This window comes from Trachinotus anak, unplaced genomic scaffold (genome assembly GCF_046630095.1).
Source record: "Trachinotus anak isolate AG129_WGS33_773 ecotype Australia unplaced genomic scaffold, CSIRO_AGI_Tana_v1 ptg000003l, whole genome shotgun sequence".
NCBI lineage: Eukaryota > Metazoa > Chordata > Actinopteri > Carangiformes > Carangidae > Trachinotus > Trachinotus anak.
In genome coordinates, this window is record NW_027273854.1 from 19997584 (window position 1) to 20018695 (window position 21112).

Consider the following 21112-nt stretch of genomic DNA (forward strand, 5'->3'; position numbering starts at 1 on the left):
GAATTTAACCATCAAAAGGAGGCGACCGCAGTCTTAGCCAAAAGGCCGAGAAGCGATGGGCCCAAAGTGTCTGGCGTTCCAGCCAGGCTCTTGGCACAAATCTCGCTGGTCGCGGTTGGCTGCTTTTGACATGAGCGGAGCAATGGCTGCTTTTCACCACCTCCGCCCACCTCCCCATTCCTGACCTCGACAGCTGTTTGACTTTTCACAAACTCAAAGGGCTCAGCCATACGGCAGAGCCTGCCAAAAATAGCTTAAACTCATTGGTGTTCCTCTCCACGGAAGTCTTTAGTAAAAGGCGAAAGACTTGTGCGTGATGAAGAGAAACCAGAGTCAGTACAGGCCTCTCCTCAAGAGCGGCCGAGGACCCCATTGGTCCCAGTCACCGCCCTCACGGTAGCCTTCTCTTAGCTTGCCAAATCCCCGCCCCCTCCCCATGTTGTCACGGGCTCTAGCCAATCGGGCTGTGGAGAAAAGTGTCTGGGCCTCAACATGCAATCCCCACAAATTTCTCAAGTTATCAGGCGCTTGCAGGCCCCCGGGGACCAAAATACAGGGAAAATGCGGGGTTGATTGGAGGCTAGCAGCCCTTCCAGGGCGCGTGAGGGATATCAGCTGTGGGGCAGGTTGACTCACCTTCCTCCAGCCACTGCCAGAGGGGCATTTGAAACTGTACGTTTGCGTCATTGTTTGCTTGCTTGCTTGCTTGCTTGCTTGCTTTTCCACACGGCCAGAGAAGGGTGCACCGTTCCCGGCGGCACTGCAATGCCAGGTCGATGCGTGGAGTGAACGGAGCAAGCCCCTTTTTCAGCTCCCAGTTCTAAAAATCCGTTTAATATGTTTGTCCTCGGGTAGAGGACATATCAGATATTAAACTGATAAGAACAGATTTTTTTTTTTTTTTTTCGAAAAGATTTATTGACACTCATTTCAAGTTTTTTTCAAAGAAGGTTTACATCTTGAGATACAAAGGGTACATTATAATCACAACAATATGATAAATAGTTGTAAAACCATTGTTTGTTTGTTTTTTTTTTTAAAACATTAAAAACAAATATTTCAAGGGGTTTTACATGTTGTCAAACATAAAATCCATCTCACAAATGAAAACCATGGAGTGTCCCAAATCTTTAAAAAGGGAGTGCATTGGTTTAAAACTTCTCTTCTTTCTAATTTTGTGCAGGAGCAGAATGAGTCCCTACCCAGGGTCACTCATTCCGCTCCCCCAAACATTTGGTCTCTCGGGATCCTGTCGTGGTGCTCAGAGGAGATCCTCACCCTGTTGCTCCTTCCCACCTGCCTCACCCGGAGAGCCAGGCCGCCGCTGCTTTGACCTTTTCATGTGTGGCTCCGGCTCCTTCGTCCGAATGGGCACAGAGGCGATGCTTCTTTGTGGCTGTGTCCTAGGCCTGCCGCCTACAGCCATCCGGATCACAGCCACGGGGGGGATCTGCATGTGCTTCCTTACCAGCAAGTTTCTGGAGGTCCATATGGCGTCTTTGATGGCGGCTAGGGTGAGCCACATCTGGGCAAAGTCATCGTTCTTCAGTGTTTTTTGGCTCACCCCATACAGCACCAGTTGTGCTGTAAGGACCTCCCTTGCTGGCAAGTACGGGAATTGCAAGGAGCCGGCCATTGCCCACTGGTCTACGGCAGCGCTGCACTCCCAGAGCAAATGCCTCACCGACTCTGGCGCGCCACAACCGGGTCGGGGGCAGGTTGAGCGTGTTGACATGCCCCGGGAGTGCATGACGGACCTGACTGGGAGAATCTCATGAGCCACCATCCATGACAGGTCCCGGAGTCTGTTTGGAAGAGCGGAATGGTTCACGTTGCGCCAAACTGTTGAGGGCTCGCCAAATGCGAGCCCGCGCACTGGACTCACTGGCTCCTGCTCCTGCACAACAGAGATCAGAGAACGGTGGTTGGTTAAAATATGCAGCTCCTCCTGCTCCAGTTTAAAATGCTTTAAAAACGTCGGGATAAAAGCATAGGCTGGTGGCAGGCTAAAAGACACGGGTACTTTAAGATCTGTAGGTAAAATCTTCAATCGTCTGAGGTACGATCCCATCCAGAAACGTGTCATGGCTGTAGTTTTGGGGTTTCCGGATGGGTCTGTGGCTTGTTTGAGGTGTAGTGCGGTGTATCGGCTTCCTAAAAACAAGTACAGGTCAGGCACTCCTTTTCCTCCTTTCTCTTTTGGCCTTTTCATGACCTCCCTCCTCAGTCTCTCCCACTTGGAGCCCCACAGGAAATAAAAGATGGCTCGCTCCAGATCTAAAAGCACTCTCCTAGGTGGGATAAAAACAGAACTGATGAGTAAAAGCAAAGGTAAAATCACCGCTTTGATGATTAAAACCTTTCCTTCAATAGTCAGTCCTCTAAGTCCCCAATATCCTAGTCTTTGTTTTACTTTCCCTACCACGTCTGGCCAATTTGTTGTTCCTTCTCCCTCCCTGTCAAATTTGATCCCCAGTATTTTTTGGTCAGTCTGGGTCACAGTCAAAGGGAGTCCTGTCATCTCAGTCGCTGTCCACGGTCCATAAAATTGGGCTTGGGTCTTGTTTTTGTTCAACTTTGACCCAGAAGCCTGTCCAAACCAGTCAGTCAAGTCCAGCGTCCTGTTGACGGATAAAAGGTCGGTGCATAAAATGTTCACGTCGTCCATGTATAAAATACACTTGGTGTCCAGTCCCCCGCTCCCCGGTACTCCCAACCCATTGATTCGTTGATCCCTTCTCAAGATCTGTGCCAGCGGTTCTATACATGTTATGTATAGGAGGGCAGATAACGGACAACCCTGACGGACACCGCAGTTAATATCGACTGCTTTTGTCAAATGCCCGTTAATCACAAATTTGCTGGTAATGTCCCGATACAGCAATCCCACCCAAGCTAGAAACCTTTCTGGGAACCCCATTTTTTGCAGTACCTTGAAAAGGTACTGGTGCGAGACCCGATCGAAGGCTTTCTCAAAATCTAAATTTAGGACTACTAGCCGGATGTTTCTGTCTCTCGCGTAACAGATGGTGTCTCGGATCAGTACCAGGCTGTCGGTGATCTTCCTCCCTGGGATGGCACAGCCTTGATCCGGGTGAATCACCCCCTTTAAAAACAAGGACATACGTGAGGCTAAAAGTTTGCTAAAAAGTTTACAATCAAGGTTTAAAAGTGCGATAGGTCTCCAGTTCATCAGGTCGGTCTTGTCTTTGTTTTTGTGCAGTAGAGTCACTATCCCTACTCTAAAACTGTCAGGAAGTCGGTCTAGGTGCTCAAAGTCTTTAAAAACATCGATCAAATCAGGTGCTAAAATGTCCCAAAAGGTCAAATAAAATTCCAAGGGAAGTCCATCCTGTCCTGGGGACTTCCCTTTTTTAAAACTTGACAAACATTTATTTAACTCTAGAATGGTAAAATCTTGGGTTAAAAGCACACTGTCTTTTACTTTTTTATCGATGGATTTTAAAACTTCATTCATGGTGTCTATTCTAATGGGCTTTTCTTTATACAATTCTACGTAAAAATTTTCCACAATCTGTTTAATTTCTTCGATATTCTCTGTTATGCACCCGTTTTCCTTTTTTAGTTTTAAAATGGTCCCCCCTTTACTAACAATTTTCTTAAAAAAATACCTGGTGCACTTCTCACCCTCCTCTATTTCCCGTTCCCTGCTCCTTAAAATGACACCCTTGCTTTTAATTTCAGCTAAAACCGACATCTCTGATTTGATTTCTCTAATTTCTTCATTAAAATCCATTCCATTTTGGTTGAGGTTAAAATAGCGCTGTAGTCGCTTCTGCAGTCCCATCATGCGTCTGTTCTCCTTGCCCTTTCTTTTTTTGCCTGCCTGTCTGAAAAAAGTCTGGGTCTTTCCCTTCACCATCTCCCACCAGTGTGCTCGTGTATCGTACATGTCTTGAAGGGTCTGCCACTCTCGGTACTGCTCCCTGTACTGCTGAACTAGATGTTGATCTTCAAGCAGGGAGCAGTTGAGTTTCCACAGACCACTTCCAAAAGTCACACCTGAAGAGAGTGAAAGGGTGCAGGAGAGCATCAGGTGGTCAGAAAAGAAAACAGGGGTCAATCTAGCATCGGTCGGCGGGCAGTCCCGTGTGAAAATAAAATCTATGCGAGAGGCTCTGGTGCCATCACCACTGAACCAGGTGAAGCCCTCCTCTCTGGGATGCATGGTTTTAAAACAGTCTTGTAGTTTAAAATCCCTGCATATGCCCTGTAATAAAACCGATGTTTTGTCAATTTTAAAATCTTCCCCTGTTCTTTTTCTATCTTTTCGACTTAAAATACAGTTAAAATCACCTCCTAAAACTAATGGCACTCTCCCTAGCATGTGGGACTGCAGGTCTTCTAAAAGGTCATACCTGTCATTTTTGTCGTTAAAGCCATAAATATTGAGAAGGTTAAAATCCTGTCCCATAAAGGTCAAGTGTGCTAAAAGTGCCCTACCGTCTCTCACCACAGTGCTACCCTTCACCAGAACCTGAGGGTTTTTTATTAAAATGGCCACTCCATCGTTCTTATTTTGGTTTGATCCGCTCCATATCGATGTCTGTGGCCACATCTCCTCCCACTGTCGGTAGTGTTTTAAAAACGGTATGCCACATTCCTGCATTAAAAACACATCTGACTTTGTAGATTTAAGAAAGGATAAAACACTCTGGGCTCTAACTCTCGACTTCACACTTCTCACATTGATGGTTGAGAAGGTGAGTGTCATGAGTATGATTAAAAACAACAGGTATGAAATTTTAAAAACACTAAATAGAGGTTTAAGATGCTAAAATATCTTTTTTTTTTCAAAAAAAAGGCAGTTAGACTATTTCTTGTGAACGGGGCTCCTCCTTCACTTCAACAGGTGATGAAGGAGGGAGTTGAGCTCCATTCCCCCGTCGGACTCTGGGGGTTGGCCTTTGACGCAAGGCTGCATTTAGCTTGGAGTCCTTAGGGGTTGATTGTAGAGCTACTGTCAGAAAAGAGACTTCATTTGGTGAATTGGAGGGGAAGACTCTGGGCTCCTCCACAGATGAACTGTCTGAGAGAGTCCCAACTCTTCCCCTCTTCTCTGAGGCTACAGGAGACTCAGAGGACAATTCCGATGCAAGTCTCTTTGTTTGCTGGGCATCGGGGAGGGGGGCATCCTCACTATTTTCAGGTGGTTGAAAATCTTCCATTTCTGAACTAGCTCCGCCCACTTCCTGCATCTCCCCATCCTCCTCTCCACTCTCCATTGATGGGGCTGTTGCAGGCCCCTCCCCCTCTCCCGCCTCACATGATCCCTCCTCTCCAATCACAGTATCTGGCGGGAGATTTGAATTTTCCTGCCCAGCCTCTTCAACCTGCTCTTTTTCTTTTTGTCCTCCATTTTGTTCATTGGCTTTTGCTGCCTTTAGTTTGTTGGCAAACGATTTGGGGCAAGCTCTGAAGAGATGATTTGTTTCTCCACAAAGGTTGCACTTCCTGCCATTGGTGCACTCCTCAAAAGTGTGCCCAATTTCTCTACACTTTCCGCAAAAGGTTTTTGTGCACGCTTCTACCAGGTGCCCATGCTCACCACACTTGCGGCAGAGCTTGGGCTGACCTTGGTAGTGGATGTAGCCCCTGTTTTCACCCAGAACTATCATTGACGGCAGATGTTTCAGGCCTTGGAAGCCCTGGGGGTCCTGCCATTGTTGAATGGGGACCCTCCAAGCGCAATTCCAGATGCCGTCCTCATCTCTCACTTTGGTAGCCTGGCCTTTAACAGTGCAGTATCTCCCCAGCCATATACAAATGTCTTCTGCATTCACTGTCTCATTAAACATTCTGACAATGACTGTTTTCAATGCATTATCAGTCAGTTTTTCAACAACAAATGCAGAAAACTGGGGTTTCACAGACTCAAATCTTGTCCAAAATTCTCTCAAGATAGCCGCAGACTGGAAGCTTACATCAAAACCTTTGTTTAATGGTAGGGTCAAAATACAATTCAAATCGTTTGCTGTGAATTTCAAAGCCTGTTGGATTAGCTTCCTGGAGAAATCTAGCCTTGACATCTCCAGGAGCTTTCCATCCTTTTCTTTAAACTTAAAACGGACGCTGTGGTGCCTCCGCATGTTGGCATGGGTGGCCGACATGGTGGAGGCACCACAAGCTAAAAGGATCTAAAATCAGTAAAAAACTTACAATGGACAAAAAAACAATGAACAATAAATAAGTAAATACAATTAAAAATATAAAAAAGGAAAAAAATCTAAAAACGTACTTACCTTTTCAAGTTTTGGCCTGGACAAGGTGTTGAATCCGGCAGAGCTCAGGTAAGAGATTCTCTGGGCCAATGAATTCCTATTTGTTTAAGATATGCAACTACAGAAAAGTTGCACAACTTTAAACAAGGAATGTAGACAATTTCCTCCCAAGAGCTGGTTTAACTCAGAGCCACAACAGGCAAGAATTTAACCATCAAAAAGAGGCGACCGCAGTCTTAGCCAAAAGGCCGAGAAGCGATGGGCCCAAAGTGTCTGGCGTTCCAGCCAGGCTCTTGGCACAAATCTCGCTGGTCGCGGTTGGCTGCTTTTGACATGAGCGGAGCAATGGCTGCTTTTCACCACCTCCGCCCACCTCCCCATTCCTGACCTCGACAGCTGTTTGACTTTTCACAAACTCAAAGGGCTCAGCCATACGGCAGAGCCTGCCAAAAATAGCTTAAACTCATTGGTGTTCCTCTCCACGGAAGTCTTTAGTAAAAGGCGAAAGACTTGTGCGTGATGAAGAGAAACCAGAGTCAGTACAGGCCTCTCCTCAAGAGCGGCCGAGGACCCCATTGGTCCCAGTCACCGCCCTCACGGTAGCCTTCTCTTAGCTTGCCAAATCCCCGCCCCCTCCCCATGTTGTCACGGGCTCTAGCCAATCGGGCTGTGGAGAAAAGTGTCTGGGCCTCAACATGCAATCCCCACAAATTTCTCAAGTTATCAGGCGCTTGCAGGCCCCCGGGGACCAAAATACAGGGAAAATGCGGGGTTGATTGGAGGCTAGCAGTCCTTCCAGGGCGCGTGAGGGATATCAGCTGTGGGGCAGGTTGACTCACCTTCCTCCAGCCACTGCCAGAGGGGCATTTGAAACTGTACGTTTGCGTCATTGTTTGCTTGCTTGCTTGCTTGCTTGCTTTTCCACACGGCCAGAGAAGGGTGCACCGTTCCCGGCGGCACTGCAATGCCAGGTCGATGCGTGGAGTGAACGGGGCAAGCCCCTTTTTCAGCTCCCAGTTCTAAAAATCCGTTTAATATGTTTGTCCTCGGGTAGAGGACATATCAGATATTAAACTGATAAGAACAGATACTACACTTGATCTTAGCCAAAAGGCCGAGAAGCGATGGGCCCAAAGTGTCTGGCGTTCCAGCCAGGCTCTTGGCACAAATCTCGCTGGTCGCGGTTGGCTGCTTTTGACATGAGCGGAGCAATGGCTGCTTTTCACCACCTCCGCCCACCTCCCCATTCCTGACCTCGACAGCTGTTTGACTTTTCACAAACTCAAAGGGCTCAGCCATACGGCAGAGCCTGCCAAAAATAGCTTAAACTCATTGGTGTTCCTCTCCACGGAAGTCTTTAGTAAAAGGCGAAAGACTTGTGCGTGATGAAGAGAAACCAGAGTCAGTACAGGCCTCTCCTCAAGAGCGGCCGAGGACCCCATTGGTCCCAGTCACCGCCCTCACGGTAGCCTTCTCTTAGCTTGCCAAATCCCCGCCCCCTCCCCATGTTGTCACGGGCTCTAGCCAATCGGGCTGTGGAGAAAAGTGTCTGGGCCTCAACATGCAATCCCCACAAATTTCTCAAGTTATCAGGCGCTTGCAGGCCCCCGGGGACCAAAATACAGGGAAAATGCGGGGTTGATTGGAGGCTAGCAGCCCTTCCAGGGCGCGTGAGGGATATCAGCTGTGGGGCAGGTTGACTCACCTTCCTCCAGCCACTGCCAGAGGGGCATTTGAAACTGTACGTTTGCGTCATTGTTTGCTTGCTTGCTTGCTTGCTTTTCCACACGGCCAGAGAAGGGTGCACCGTTCCCGGCGGCACTGCAATGCCAGGTCGATGCGTGGAGTGAACGGAGCAAGCCCCTTTTTCAGCTCCCAGTTCTAAAAATCCGTTTAATATGTTTGTCCTTGGGTAGAGGACATATCAGATATTAAACTGATAAGAACAGATACTACACTTGATCTTAGCCAAAAGGCCGAGAAGCGATGGGCCCAAAGTGTCTGGCGTTCCAGCCAGGCTCTTGGCACAAATCTCGCTGGTCGCGGTTGGCTGCTTTTGACATGAGCGGAGCAATGGCTGCTTTTCACCACCTCCGCCCACCTCCCCATTCCTGACCTCGACAGCTGTTTGACTTTTCACAAACTCAAAGGGCTCAGCCATACGGCAGAGCCTGCCAAAAATAGCTTAAACTCATTGGTGTTCCTCTCCACGGAAGTCTTTAGTAAAAGGCGAAAGACTTGTGCGTGATGAAGAGAAACCAGAGTCAGTACAGGCCTCTCCTCAAGAGCGGCCGAGGACCCCATTGGTCCCAGTCACCGCCCTCACGGTAGCCTTCTCTTAGCTTGCCAAATCCCCGCCCCCTCCCCATGTTGTCACGGGCTCTAGCCAATCGGGCTGTGGAGAAAAGTGTCTGGGCCTCAACATGCAATCCCCACAAATTTCTCAAGTTATCAGGCGCTTGCAGGCCCCCGGGGACCAAAATACAGGGAAAATGCGGGGTTGATTGGAGGCTAGCAGCCCTTCCAGGGCGCGTGAGGGATATCAGCTGTGGGGCAGGTTGACTCACCTTCCTCCAGCCACTGCCAGAGGGGCATTTGAAACTGTACGTTTGCGTCATTGTTTGCTTGCTTGTTTGCTTGCTTGCTTTTCCACACGGCCAGAGAAGGGTGCACCGTTCCCGGCGGCACTGCAATGCCAGGTCGATGCGTGGAGTGAACGGAGCAAGCCCCTTTTTCAGCTCCCAGTTCTAAAAATCCGTTTAATATGTTTGTCCTCGGGTAGAGGACATATCAGATATTAAACTGATAAGAACAGATTTTTTTCTTTCGAAAAGATTTATTGACACTCATTTCAAGTTTTTTCAAAGAAGGTTTACATCTTGAGATACAAAGGGTACATTATAATCACAACAATATGATAAATAGTTGTAAAACCATTGTTTGTTTGTTTTTTTTTTAAAACATTAAAAACAAATATTTCAAGGGGTTTTACATGTTGTCAAACATAAAATCCATCTCACAAATGAAAACCATGGAGTGTCCCAAATCTTTAAAAGGGAGTGCATTGGTTTAAAACTTCTCTTCTTTCTAATTTTGTGCAGGAGCAGAGTGAGTCCCTACCCAGGGTCACTCATTCCGCTCCCCCAAACATTTGGTCTCTCGGGATCCTGTCGTGGTGCTCAGAGGAGATCCTCACCCTGTTGCTCCTTCCCACCTGCCTCACCCGGAGAGCCAGGCCGCCGCTGCTTTGACCTTTTCATGTGTGGCTCCGGCTCCTTCGTCCGAATGGGCACAGAGGCGATGCTTCTTTGTGGCTGTGTCCTAGGCCTGCCGCCTACAGCCATCCGGATCACAGCCACGGGGGGGATCTGCATGTGCTTCCTTACCAGCAAGTTTCTGGAGGTCCATATGGCGTCTTTGATGGCGGCTAGGGTGAGCCACATCTGGGCAAAGTCATCGTTCTTCAGTGTTTTTTGGCTCACCCCATACAGCACCAGTTGTGCTGTAAGGACCTCCCTTGCTGGCAAGTACGGGAATTGCAAGGAGCCGGCCATTGCCCACTGGTCTACGGCAGCGCTGCACTCCCAGAGCAAATGCCTCACCGACTCTGGCGCGCCACAACCGGGTCGGGGGCAGGTTGAGCGTGTTGACATGCCCCGGGAGTGCATGACGGACCTGACTGGGAGAATCTCATGAGCCACCATCCATGACAGGTCCCGGAGTCTGTTTGGAAGAGCGGAATGGTTCACGTTGCGCCAAACTGTTGAGGGCTCGCCAAATGCGAGCCCGCGCACTGGACTCACTGGCTCCTGCTCCTGCACAACAGAGATCAGAGAACGGTGGTTGGTTAAAATATGCAGCTCCTCCTGCTCCAGTTTAAAATGCTTTAAAAACGTCGGGATAAAAGCATAGGCTGGTGGCAGGCTAAAAGACACGGGTACTTTAAGATCTGTAGGTAAAATCTTCAATCGTCTGAGGTACGATCCCATCCAGAAACGTGTCATGGCTGTAGTTTTGGGGTTTCCGGATGGGTCTGTGGCTTGTTTGAGGTGTAGTGCGGTGTATCGGCTTCCTAAAAACAAGTACAGGTCAGGCACTCCTTTTCCTCCTTTCTCTTTTGGCCTTTTCATGACCTCCCTCCTCAGTCTCTCCCACTTGGAGCCCCACAGGAAATAAAAGATGGCTCGCTCCAGATCTAAAAGCACTCTCCTAGGTGGGATAAAAACAGAACTGATGAGTAAAAGCAAAGGTAAAATCACCGCTTTGATGATTAAAACCTTTCCTTCAATAGTCAGTCCTCTAAGTCCCCAATATCCTAGTCTTTGTTTTACTTTCCCTACCACGTCTGGCCAATTTGTTGTTCCTTCTCCCTCCCTGTCAAATTTGATCCCCAGTATTTTTTGGTCAGTCTGGGTCACAGTCAAAGGGAGTCCTGTCATCTCAGTCGCTGTCCACGGTCCATAAAATTGGGCTTGGGTCTTGTTTTTGTTCAACTTTGACCCAGAAGCCTGTCCAAACCAGTCAGTCAAGTCCAGCGTCCTGTTGACGGATAAAAGGTCGGTGCATAAAATGTTCACGTCGTCCATGTATAAAATACACTTGGTGTCCAGTCCCCCGCTCCCCGGTACTCCCAACCCATTGATTCGTTGATCCCTTCTCAAGATCTGTGCCAGCGGTTCTATACATGTTATGTATAGGAGGGCAGATAACGGACAACCCTGACGGACACCGCAGTTAATATCGACTGCTTTTGTCAAATGCCCGTTAATCACAAATTTGCTGGTAATGTCCCGATACAGCAATCCCACCCAAGCTAGAAACCTTTCTGGGAACCCCATTTTTTGCAGTACCTTGAAAAGGTACTGGTGCGAGACCCGATCGAAGGCTTTCTCAAAATCTAAATTTAGGACTACTAGCCGGATGTTTCTGTCTCTCGCGTAACAGGTGGTGTCTCGGATCAGTACCAGGCTGTCGGTGATCTTCCTCCCTGGGATGGCACAGCCTTGATCCGGGTGAATCACCCCCTTTAAAAACAAGGACATACGTGAGGCTAAAAGTTTGCTAAAAAGTTTACAATCAAGGTTTAAAAGTGCGATAGGTCTCCAGTTCATCAGGTCGGTCTTGTCTTTGTTTTTGTGCAGTAGAGTCACTATCCCTACTCTAAAACTGTCAGGAAGTCGGTCTAGGTGCTCAAAGTCTTTAAAAACATCGATCAAATCAGGTGCTAAAATGTCCCAAAAGGTCAAATAAAATTCCAAGGGAAGTCCATCCTGTCCTGGGGACTTCCCTTTTTTAAAACTTGACAAACATTTATTTAACTCTAGAATGGTAAAATCTTGGGTTAAAAGCACACTGTCTTTTACTTTTTTATCGATGGATTTTAAAACTTCATTCATGGTGTCTATTCTAATGGGCTTTTCTTTATACAATTCTACGTAAAAATTTTCCACAATCTGTTTAATTTCTTCGATATTCTCTGTTATGCACCCGTTTTCCTTTTTTAGTTTTAAAATGGTCCCCCCTTTACTAACAATTTTCTTAAAAAAATACCTGGTGCACTTCTCACCCTCCTCTATTTCCCGTTCCCTGCTCCTTAAAATGACACCCTTGCTTTTAATTTCAGCTAAAACCGACATCTCTGATTTGATTTCTGTAATTTCTTCATTAAAATCCATTCCATTTTGGTTGAGGTTAAAATAGCGCTGTAGTCGCTTCTGCAGTCCCATCATGCGTCTGTTCTCCTTGCCCTTTCTTTTTTTGCCTGCCTGTCTGAAAAAAGTCTGGGTCTTTCCCTTCACCATCTCCCACCAGTGTGCTCGTGTATCGTACATGTCTTGAAGGGTCTGCCACTCTCGGTACTGCTCCCTGTACTGCTGAACTAGATGTTGATCTTCAAGCAGGGAGCAGTTGAGTTTCCACAGACCACTTCCAAAAGTCACACCTGAAGAGAGTGAAAGGGTGCAGGAGAGCATCAGGTGGTCAGAAAAGAAAACAGGGGTCAATCTAGCATCGGTCGGCGGGCAGTCCCGTGTGAAAATAAAATCTATGCGAGAGGCTCTGGTGCCATCACCACTGAACCAGGTGAAGCCCTCCTCTCTGGGATGCATGGTTTTAAAACAGTCTTGTAGTTTAAAATCCCTGCATATGCCCTGTAATAAAACCGATGTTTTGTCAATTTTAAAATCTTCCCCTGTTCTTTTTCTATCTTTTCGACTTAAAATACAGTTAAAATCACCTCCTAAAACTAATGGCACTCTCCCTAGCATGTGGGACTGCAGGTCTTCTAAAAGGTCATACCTGTCATTTTTGTCGTTAAAGCCATAAATATTGAGAAGGTTAAAATCCTGTCCCATAAAGGTCAAGTGTGCTAAAAGTGCCCTACCGTCTCTCACCACAGTGCTACCCTTCACCAGAACCTGAGGGTTTTTTATTAAAATGGCCACTCCATCGTTCTTATTTTGGTTTGATCCGCTCCATATCGATGTCTGTGGCCACATCTCCTCCCACTGTCGGTAGTGTTTTAAAAACGGTATGCCACATTCCTGCATTAAAAACACATCTGACTTTGTAGATTTAAGAAAGGATAAAACACTCTGGGCTCTAACTCTCGACTTCACACTTCTCACATTGATGGTTGAGAAGGTGAGTGTCATGAGTATGATTAAAAACAACAGGTATGAAATTTTAAAAACACTAAATAGAGGTTTAAGATGCTAAAATATCTTTTTTTTTTCAAAAAAAAGGCAGTTAGACTATTTCTTGTGAACGGGGCTCCTCCTTCACTTCAACAGGTGATGAAGGAGGGAGTTGAGCTCCATTCCCCCGTCGGACTCTGGGGGTTGGCCTTTGACGCAAGGCTGCATTTAGCTTGGAGTCCTTAGGGGTTGATTGTAGAGCTACTGTCAGAAAAGAGACTTCATTTGGTGAATTGGAGGGGAAGACTCTGGGCTCCTCCACAGATGAACTGTCTGAGAGAGTCCCAACTCTTCCCCTCTTCTCTGAGGCTACAGGAGACTCAGAGGACAATTCCGATGCAAGTCTCTTTGTTTGCTGGGCATCGGGGAGGGGGGCATCCTCACTATTTTCAGGTGGTTGAAAATCTTCCATTTCTGAACTAGCTCCGCCCACTTCCTGCATCTCCCCATCCTCCTCTCCACTCTCCATTGATGGGGCTGTTGCAGGCCCCTCCCCCTCTCCCGCCTCACATGATCCCTCCTCTCCAATCACAGTATCTGGCGGGAGATTTGAATTTTCCTGCCCAGCCTCTTCAACCTGCTCTTTTTCTTTTTGTCCTCCATTTTGTTCATTGGCTTTTGCTGCCTTTAGTTTGTTGGCAAACGATTTGGGGCAAGCTCTGAAGAGATGATTTGTTTCTCCACAAAGGTTGCACTTCCTGCCATTGGTGCACTCCTCAAAAGTGTGCCCAATTTCTCTACACTTTCCGCAAAAGGTTTTTGTGCACGCTTCTACCAGGTGCCCATGCTCACCACACTTGCGGCAGAGCTTGGGCTGACCTTGGTAGTGGATGTAGCCCCTGTTTTCACCCAGAACTATCATTGACGGCAGATGTTTCAGGCCTTGGAAGCCCTGGGGGTCCTGCCATTGTTGAATGGGGACCCTCCAAGCGCAATTCCAGATGCCGTCCTCATCTCTCACTTTGGTAGCCTGGCCTTTAACAGTGCAGTATCTCCCCAGCCATATACAAATGTCTTCTGCATTCACTGTCTCATTAAACATTCTGACAATGACTGTTTTCAATGCATTATCAGTCAGTTTTTCAACAACAAATGCAGAAAACTGGGGTTTCACAGACTCAAATCTTGTCCAAAATTCTCTCAAGATAGCCGCAGACTGGAAGCTTACATCAAAACCTTTGTTTAATGGTAGGGTCAAAATACAATTCAAATCGTTTGCTGTGAATTTCAAAGCCTGTTGGATTAGCTTCCTGGAGAAATCTAGCCTTGACATCTCCAGGAGCTTTCCATCCTTTTCTTTAAACTTAAAACGGACGCTGTGGTGCCTCCGCATGTTGGCATGGGTGGCCGACATGGTGGAGGCACCACAAGCTAAAAGGATCTAAAATCAGTAAAAAACTTACAATGGACAAAAAAACAATGAACAATAAATAAGTAAATACAATTAAAAATATAAAAAAGGAAAAAAATCTAAAAACGTACTTACCTTTTCAAGTTTTGGCCTGGACAAGGTGTTGAATCCGGCAGAGCTCAGGTAAGAGATTCTCTGGGCCAATGAATTCCTATTTGTTTAAGATATGCAACTACAGAAAAGTTGCACAACTTTAAACAAGGAATGTAGACAATTTCCTCCCAAGAGCTGGTTTAACTCAGAGCCACAACAGGCAAGAATTTAACCATCAAAAAGAGGCGACCGCAGTCTTAGCCAAAAGGCCGAGAAGCGATGGGCCCAAAGTGTCTGGCGTTCCAGCCAGGCTCTTGGCACAAATCTCGCTGGTCGCGGTTGGCTGCTTTTGACATGAGCGGAGCAATGGCTGCTTTTCACCACCTCCGCCCACCTCCCCATTCCTGACCTCGACAGCTGTTTGACTTTTCACAAACTCAAAGGGCTCAGCCATACGGCAGAGCCTGCCAAAAATAGCTTAAACTCATTGGTGTTCCTCTCCACGGAAGTCTTTAGTAAAAGGCGAAAGACTTGTGCGTGATGAAGAGAAACCAGAGTCAGTACAGGCCTCTCCTCAAGAGCGGCCGAGGACCCCATTGGTCCCAGTCACCGCCCTCACGGTAGCCTTCTCTTAGCTTGCCAAATCCCCGCCCCCTCCCCATGTTGTCACGGGCTCTAGCCAATCGGGCTGTGGAGAAAAGTGTCTGGGCCTCAACATGCAATCCCCACAAATTTCTCAAGTTATCAGGCGCTTGCAGGCCCCCGGGGACCAAAATACAGGGAAAATGCGGGGTTGATTGGAGGCTAGCAGCCCTTCCAGGGCGCGTGAGGGATATCAGCTGTGGGGCAGGTTGACTCACCTTCCTCCAGCCACTGCCAGAGGGGCATTTGAAACTGTACGTTTGCGTCATTGTTTGCTTGCTTGCTTGCTTGCTTGCTTTTCCACACGGCCAGAGAAGGGTGCACCGTTCCCGGCGGCACTGCAATGCCAGGTCGATGCGTGGAGTGAACGGGGCAAGCCCCTTTTTCAGCTCCCAGTTCTAAAAATCCGTTTAATATGTTTGTCCTCGGGTAGAGGACATATCAGATATTAAACTGATAAGAACAGATACTACACTTGATCTTAGCCAAAAGGCCGAGAAGCGATGGGCCCAAAGTGTCTGGCGTTCCAGCCAGGCTCTTGGCACAAATCTCGCTGGTCGCGGTTGGCTGCTTTTGACATGAGCGGAGCAATGGCTGCTTTTCACCACCTCCGCCCACCTCCCCATTCCTGACCTCGACAGCTGTTTGACTTTTCACAAACTCAAAGGGCTCAGCCATACGGCAGAGCCTGCCAAAAATAGCTTAAACTCATTGGTGTTCCTCTCCACGGAAGTCTTTAGTAAAAGGCGAAAGACTTGTGCGTGATGAAGAGAAACCAGAGTCAGTACAGGCCTCTCCTCAAGAGCGGCCGAGGACCCCATTGGTCCCAGTCACCGCCCTCACGGTAGCCTTCTCTTAGCTTGCCAAATCCCCGCCCCCTCCCCATGTTGTCACGGGCTCTAGCCAATCGGGCTGTGGAGAAAAGTGTCTGGGCCTCAACATGCAATCCCCACAAATTTCTCAAGTTATCAGGCGCTTGCAGGCCCCCGGGGACCAAAATACAGGGAAAATGCGGGGTTGATTGGAGGCTAGCAGCCCTTCCAGGGCGCGTGAGGGATATCAGCTGTGGGGCAGGTTGACTCACCTTCCTCCAGCCACTGCCAGAGGGGCATTTGAAACTGTACGTTTGCGTCATTGCTTGCTTGTTTGCTTGCTTGCTTGCTTGCTTTTCCACACGGCCAGAGAAGGGTGCACCGTTCCCGGCGGCACTGCAATGCCAGGTCGATGCGTGGAGTGAACGGAGCAAGCCCCTTTTTCAGCTCCCAGTTCTAAAAATCCGTTTAATATGTTTGTCCTCGGGTAGAGGACATATCAGATATTAAACTGATAAGAACAGATACTACACTTGATCTTAGCCAAAAGGCCGAGAAGCGATGGGCCCAAAGTGTCTGGCGTTCCAGCCAGGCTCTTGGCACAAATCTCGCTGGTCGCGGTTGGCTGCTTTTGACATGAGCGGAGCAATGGCTGCTTTTCACCACCTCCGCCCACCTCCCCATTCCTGACCTCGACAGCTGTTTGACTTTTCACAAACTCAAAGGGCTCAGCCATACGGCAGAGCCTGCCAAAAATAGCTTAAACTCATTGGTGTTCCTCTCCACGGAAGTCTTTAGTAAAAGGCGAAAGACTTGTGCGTGATGAAGAGAAACCAGAGTCAGTACAGGCCTCTCCTCAAGAGCGGCCGAGGACCCCATTGGTCCCAGTCACCGCCCTCACGGTAGCCTTCTCTTAGCTTGCCAAATCCCCGCCCCCTCCCCATGTTGTCACGGGCTCTAGCCAATCGGGCTGTGGAGAAAAGTGTCTGGGCCTCAACATGCAATCCCCACAAATTTCTCAAGTTATCAGGCGCTTGCAGGCCCCCGGGGACCAAAATACAGGGAAAATGCGGGGTTGATTGGAGGCTAGCAGCCCTTCCAGGGCGCGTGAGGGATATCAGCTGTGGGGCAGGTTGACTCACCTTCCTCCAGCCACTGCCAGAGGGGCATTTGAAACTGTACGTTTGCGTCATTGTTTGCTTGCTTGCTTGCTTGCTTGCTTGCTTGCTTGCTTTTCCACACGGCCAGAGAAGGGTGCACCGTTCCCGGCGGCACTGCAATGCCAGGTCGATGCGTGGAGTGAACGGAGCAAGCCCCTTTTTCAGCTCCCAGTTCTAAAAATCCGTTTAATATGTTTGTCCTCGGGTAGAGGACATATCAGATATTAAACTGATAAGAACAGATTTTTTCTTTCGAAAAGATTTATTGACACTCATTTCAAGTTTTTTCAAAGAAGGTTTACATCTTGAGATACAAAGGGTACATTATAATCACAACAATATGATAAATAGTTGTAAAACCATTGTTTGTTTGTTTTTTTTTTTTTTTTAAACATTAAAAACAAATATTTCAAGGGGTTTTACATGTTGTCAAACATAAAATCCATCTCACAAATGAAAACCATGGAGTGTCCCAAATCTTTAAAAAGGGAGTGCATTGGTTTAAAACTTCTCTTCTTTCTAATTTTGTGCAGGAGCAGAATGAGTCCCTACCCAGGGTCACTCATTCCGCTCCCCCAAACATTTGGTCTCTCGGGATCCTGTCGTGGTGCTCAGAGGAGATCCTCACCCTGTTGCTCCTTCCCACCTGCCTCACCCGGAGAGCCAGGCCGCCGCTGCTTTGACCTTTTCATGTGTGGCTCCGGCTCCTTCGTCCGAATGGGCACAGAGGCGATGCTTCTTTGTGGCTGTGTCCTAGGCCTGCCGCCTACAGCCATCCGGATCACAGCCACGGGGGGGATCTGCATGTGCTTCCTTACCAGCAAGTTTCTGGAGGTCCATATGGCGTCTTTGATGGCGGCTAGGGTGAGCCACATCTGGGCAAAGTCATCGTTCTTCAGTGTTTTTTGGCTCACCCCATACAGCACCAGTTGTGCTGTAAGGACCTCCCTTGCTGGCAAGTACGGGAATTGCAAGGAGCCGGCCATTGCCCACTGGTCTACGGCAGCGCTGCACTCCCAGAGCAAATGCCTCACCGACTCTGGCGCGCCACAACCGGGTCGGGGGCAGGTTGAGCGTGTTGACATGCCCCGGGAGTGCATGACGGACCTGACTGGGAGAATCTCATGAGCCACCATCCATGACAGGTCCCGGAGTCTGTTTGGAAGAGCGGAATGGTTCACGTTGCGCCAAACTGTTGAGGGCTCGCCAAATGCGAGCCCGCGCACTGGACTCACTGGCTCCTGCTCCTGCACAACAGAGATCAGAGAACGGTGGTTGGTTAAAATATGCAGCTCCTCCTGCTCCAGTTTAAAATGCTTTAAAAACGTCGGGATAAAAGCATAGGCTGGTGGCAGGCTAAAAGACACGGGTACTTTAAGATCTGTAGGTAAAATCTTCAATCGTCTGAGGTACGATCCCATCCAGAAACGTGTCATGGCTGTAGTTTTGGGGTTTCCGGATGGGTCTGTGGCTTGTTTGAGGTGTAGTGCGGTGTATCGGCTTCCTAAAAACAAGTACAGGTCAGGCACTCCTTTTCCTCCTTTCTCTTTTGGCCTTTTCATGACCTCCCTCCTCAGTCTCTCCCACTTGGAGCCCCACAGGAAATAAAAGATGGCTCGCTCCAGATCTAAAAGCACTCTCCTAGGTGGGATAAAAACAGAACTGATGAGTAAAAGCAAAGGTAAAATCACCGCTTTGATGATTAAAACCTTTCCTTCAATAGTCAGTCCTCTAAGTCCCCAATATCCTAGTCTTTGTTTTACTTTCCCTACCACGTCTGGCCAATTTGTTGTTCCTTCTCCCTCCCTGTCAAATTTGATCCCCAGTATTTTTTGGTCAGTCTGGGTCACAGTCAAAGGGAGTCCTGTCATCTCAGTCGCTGTCCACGGTCCATAAAATTGGGCTTGGGTCTTGTTTTTGTTCAACTTTGACCCAGAAGCCTGTCCAAACCAGTCAGTCAAGTCCAGCGTCCTGTTGACGGATAAAAGGTCGGTGCATAAAATGTTCACGTCGTCCATGTATAAAATACACTTGGTGTCCAGTCCCCCGCTCCCCGGTACTCCCAACCCATTGATTCGTTGATCCCTTCTCAAGATCTGTGCCAGCGGTTCTATACATGTTATGTATAGGAGGGCAGATAACGGACAACCCTGACGGACACCGCAGTTAATATCGACTGCTTTTGTCAAATGCCCGTTAATCACAAATTTGCTGGTAATGTCCCGATACAGCAATCCCACCCAAGCTAGAAACCTTTCTGGGAACCCCATTTTTTGCAGTACCTTGAAAAGGTACTGGTGCGAGACCCGATCGAAGGCTTTCTCAAAATCTAAATTTAGGACTACTAGCCGGATGTTTCTGTCTCTCGCGTAACAGATGGTGTCTCGGATCAGTACCAGGCTGTCGGTGATCTTCCTCCCTGGGATGGCACAGCCTTGATCCGGGTGAATCACCCCCTTTAAAAACAAGGACATACGTGAGGCTAAAAGTTTGCTAAAAAGTTTACAATCAAGGTTTAAAAGTGCGATAGGTCTCCAGTTCATCAGGTCGGTCTTGTCTTTGTTTTTGTGCAGTAGAGTCACTATCCCTACTCTAAAACTGTCAGGAAGTCGGTCTAGGTGCTCAAAGTCTTTAAAAACATCGATCAAATCAGGTGCTAAAATGTCCCAAAAGGTCAAATAAAATTCCAAGGGAAGTCCATCCTGTCCTGGGGACTTCCCTTTTTTAAAACTTGACAAACATTTATTTAACTCTAGAATGGTAAAATCTTGGGTTAAAAGCACACTGTCTTTTACTTTTTTATCGATGGATTTTAAAACTTCATTCATGGTGTCTATTCTAATGGGCTTTTCTTTATACAATTCTACGTAAAAATTTTCCACAATCTGTTTAATTTCTTCGATATTCTCTGTTATGCACCCGTTTTCCTTTTTTAGTTTTAAAATGGTCCCCCCTTTACTAACAATTTTCTTAAAAAAATACCTGGTGCACTTCTCACCCTCCTCTATTTCCCGTTCCCTGCTCCTTAAAATGACACCCTTGCTTTTAATTTCAGCTAAAACCGACATCTCTGATTTGATTTCTCTAATTTCTTCATTAAAATCCATTCCATTTTGGTTGAGGTTAAAATAGCGCTGTAGTCGCTTCTGCAGTCCCATCATGCGTCTGTTCTCCTTGCCCTTTCTTTTTTTGCCTGCCTGTCTGAAAAAAGTCTGGGTCTTTCCCTTCACCATCTCCCACCAGTGTGCTCGTGTATCGTACATGTCTTGAAGGGTCTGCCACTCTCGGTACTGCTCCCTGTACTGCTGAACTAGATGTTGATCTTCAAGCAGGGAGCAGTTGAGTTTCCACAGACCACTTCCAAAAGTCACACCTGAAGAGAGTGAAAGGGTGCAGGAGAGCATCAGGTGGTCAGAAAAGAAAACAGGGGTCAATCTAGCATCGGTCGGCGGGCAGTCCCGTGTGAAAATAAAATCTATGCGAGAGGCTCTGGTGCCATCACCACTGAACCAGGTGAAGCCCTCCTCTCTGGGATGCATGGTTTTAAAACAGTCTTGTAGTTTAAAATCCCTGCATATGCCCTGTAATAAAACCGATGTTTTGTCAATTTTAAAATCTTCCCCTGTTCTTTTTCTATCTTTTCGACTTAAAATACAGTTAAAATCACCTCCTAAAACTAATGGCACTCTCCCTAGCATGTGGGACTGCAGGTCTTCTAAAAGGTCATACCTGTCATTTTTGTCGTTAAAGCCATAAATATTGAGAAGGTTAAAATCCTGTCCCATAAAGGTCAAGTGTGCTAAAAGTGCCCTACCGTCTCTCACCACAGTGCTACCCTTCACCAGAACCTGAGGGTTTTTTATTAAAATGGCCACTCCATCGTTCTTATTTTGGTTTGATCCGCTCCATATCGATGTCTGTGGCCACATCTCCTCCCACTGTCGGTAGTGTTTTAAAAACGGTATGCCACATTCCTGCATTAAAAACACATCTGACTTTGTAGATTTAAGAAAGGATAAAACACTCTGGGCTCTAACTCTCGACTTCACACTTCTCACATTGATGGTTGAGAAGGTGAGTGTCATGAGTATGATTAAAAACAACAGGTATGAAATTT

The 21112-nt window shown here is 47.5% G+C and overlaps 12 non-coding genes and 2 pseudogenes across 12 annotated transcripts; all 14 read right to left on the reverse strand.

The window, feature by feature from the left end:
• Positions 1 to 221: 221 nt before the first annotated feature.
• Positions 222 to 336, reverse strand: LOC139618928 (U5 spliceosomal RNA). Its single transcript, XR_011689933.1, has one exon. It is a non-coding gene; the product is annotated as a U5 spliceosomal RNA (small nuclear RNA).
• A 399-nt stretch (positions 337 to 735) lies between these two features.
• LOC139619663 (U2 spliceosomal RNA) lies at positions 736 to 917 on the reverse strand. The gene has a single exon (XR_011690645.1). It is a non-coding gene; the product is annotated as a U2 spliceosomal RNA (small nuclear RNA).
• A 5749-nt stretch (positions 918 to 6666) lies between these two features.
• On the reverse strand, positions 6667 to 6781 carry LOC139618930 (U5 spliceosomal RNA). The gene has a single exon (XR_011689935.1). It is a non-coding gene; the product is annotated as a U5 spliceosomal RNA (small nuclear RNA).
• Positions 6782 to 7176: 395 nt separating this feature from the next.
• On the reverse strand, positions 7177 to 7368 carry LOC139619810 (U2 spliceosomal RNA). Its single transcript, XR_011690675.1, has one exon. It is a non-coding gene; the product is annotated as a U2 spliceosomal RNA (small nuclear RNA).
• Positions 7369 to 7532: 164 nt separating this feature from the next.
• Positions 7533 to 7647, reverse strand: LOC139618931 (U5 spliceosomal RNA). The gene has a single exon (XR_011689936.1). It is a non-coding gene; the product is annotated as a U5 spliceosomal RNA (small nuclear RNA).
• A 391-nt stretch (positions 7648 to 8038) lies between these two features.
• Positions 8039 to 8230, reverse strand: LOC139619618 (U2 spliceosomal RNA). Its single transcript, XR_011690610.1, has one exon. It is a non-coding gene; the product is annotated as a U2 spliceosomal RNA (small nuclear RNA).
• A 164-nt stretch (positions 8231 to 8394) lies between these two features.
• LOC139618932 (U5 spliceosomal RNA) lies at positions 8395 to 8509 on the reverse strand. Its single transcript, XR_011689937.1, has one exon. It is a non-coding gene; the product is annotated as a U5 spliceosomal RNA (small nuclear RNA).
• A 395-nt stretch (positions 8510 to 8904) lies between these two features.
• Positions 8905 to 9080, reverse strand: LOC139619734 (U2 spliceosomal RNA; annotated as a pseudogene).
• A 5746-nt stretch (positions 9081 to 14826) lies between these two features.
• LOC139618933 (U5 spliceosomal RNA) lies at positions 14827 to 14941 on the reverse strand. Its single transcript, XR_011689938.1, has one exon. It is a non-coding gene; the product is annotated as a U5 spliceosomal RNA (small nuclear RNA).
• Positions 14942 to 15336: 395 nt separating this feature from the next.
• Positions 15337 to 15528, reverse strand: LOC139619821 (U2 spliceosomal RNA). Its single transcript, XR_011690676.1, has one exon. It is a non-coding gene; the product is annotated as a U2 spliceosomal RNA (small nuclear RNA).
• Positions 15529 to 15692: 164 nt separating this feature from the next.
• Positions 15693 to 15807, reverse strand: LOC139618934 (U5 spliceosomal RNA). The gene has a single exon (XR_011689939.1). It is a non-coding gene; the product is annotated as a U5 spliceosomal RNA (small nuclear RNA).
• Positions 15808 to 16206: 399 nt separating this feature from the next.
• LOC139619445 (U2 spliceosomal RNA) lies at positions 16207 to 16398 on the reverse strand. The gene has a single exon (XR_011690440.1). It is a non-coding gene; the product is annotated as a U2 spliceosomal RNA (small nuclear RNA).
• A 164-nt stretch (positions 16399 to 16562) lies between these two features.
• LOC139618935 (U5 spliceosomal RNA) lies at positions 16563 to 16677 on the reverse strand. Its single transcript, XR_011689940.1, has one exon. It is a non-coding gene; the product is annotated as a U5 spliceosomal RNA (small nuclear RNA).
• A 407-nt stretch (positions 16678 to 17084) lies between these two features.
• On the reverse strand, positions 17085 to 17259 carry LOC139619786 (U2 spliceosomal RNA; annotated as a pseudogene).
• Positions 17260 to 21112: the final 3853 nt, after the last annotated feature.